We start from the raw sequence: 1,285 nt of genomic DNA on the forward strand, positions 1-1,285 counted from the left end.
GATATAAAATCTCGATTTCGATATTGTAAAGTATATTCGAATTTAACTGTAGCAACTCCTCTTGCATACCCAACAGTTGCTTATAATATTTAAACTGAAAGAAAAAAAGGATAAAATAAAATACTTGTAAATTTTGGATCAGACAATGTTTAACACTATTAATTATCGATTTTTCGAACGATTTTTGGATATTCTGCAAATAGCCATCCATCTGTCAAAGTATGAAATTTTATTCAAACTTATCAATTTTGTCATCCTCATTAACTGTCATCCTGATTCACGGTGAAAGGTGCTTAATCAACCACTCCGTTTCATTTAGAAGTCAGTATAAACAAAACGATTTATTAGCTAATATTATGTGCTACAGCATTTAAAGCCTATGATTAAGACGTGTAAAACGTGTAATCATTTCACGTGGATATTAATTCAGATTCTTCATGCTGCTTGATTTTCTGCAACCCTTTGTTTGCAAAAACGAAACGAAAGAAAATAACGTCGCCTTACCACTCCAAATGATTCTTTTACGACAATCAATGAAAGGACCACCAAAAGTATTCTGCAAATTCTGCAAACAGAATTCCGATTACATACGTTGTTTTTTATGAAACTTTTAAATTTTTTGGACAAATTAAAATATTTTAATACTTTCATAGATGAAGTCAAGATAATAACGACATCTAACGATATTTCGGGCAAGTTGAGAAAATAGTAGCATAACTTGACAGTATGAGAAATAAGATAATTTCATGGATTTTGTTTTGAATAATTAGTTACTATTACAATTCTGCTTTTAAGAGTTTTCACGAACTCTTCCAAACAACACTTACTCCTTAGGCATATTCCATTCAATTCAAAAAAGACCCCATCTTTTCACAGTTTCAACAACAATAATAACAACCGCTCATCAGCTACTACAAACTTCAACAATGATTATAAACTTCTCTGGAAGAAATTTTTTATGAAGTCAAAATCATACCGTTTTTCGTTTGAATTTCATTTAATCACAAATGTTAAAATTCCAGAACATTTTCTGAGATTTCAACATTTGCGACTAAACTTTAAGAAAATAAATTGAAGCAACAAATCAAAGCTGGATAACATATGAAAGCAATGAATTTCATTCCAAAGGAGATTTCTCTGTGTTTTATAAATTCCACATTTAATTAATGTTTTATTTTATTAAATTTACTATTTCCGAATAGAAATTAAAGTGAATAAGAATAGTAACTGGGCCAAGTAAAAACTATCAATTCCAAACATCAACTATGAGAAGCGAAAGAGTTTC

This window comes from Loa loa (assembly GCF_000183805.2).
Source record: "Loa loa unplaced genomic scaffold supercont3.835, whole genome shotgun sequence".
In the NCBI taxonomy this organism is placed as follows: domain Eukaryota; kingdom Metazoa; phylum Nematoda; class Chromadorea; order Rhabditida; family Onchocercidae; genus Loa; species Loa loa.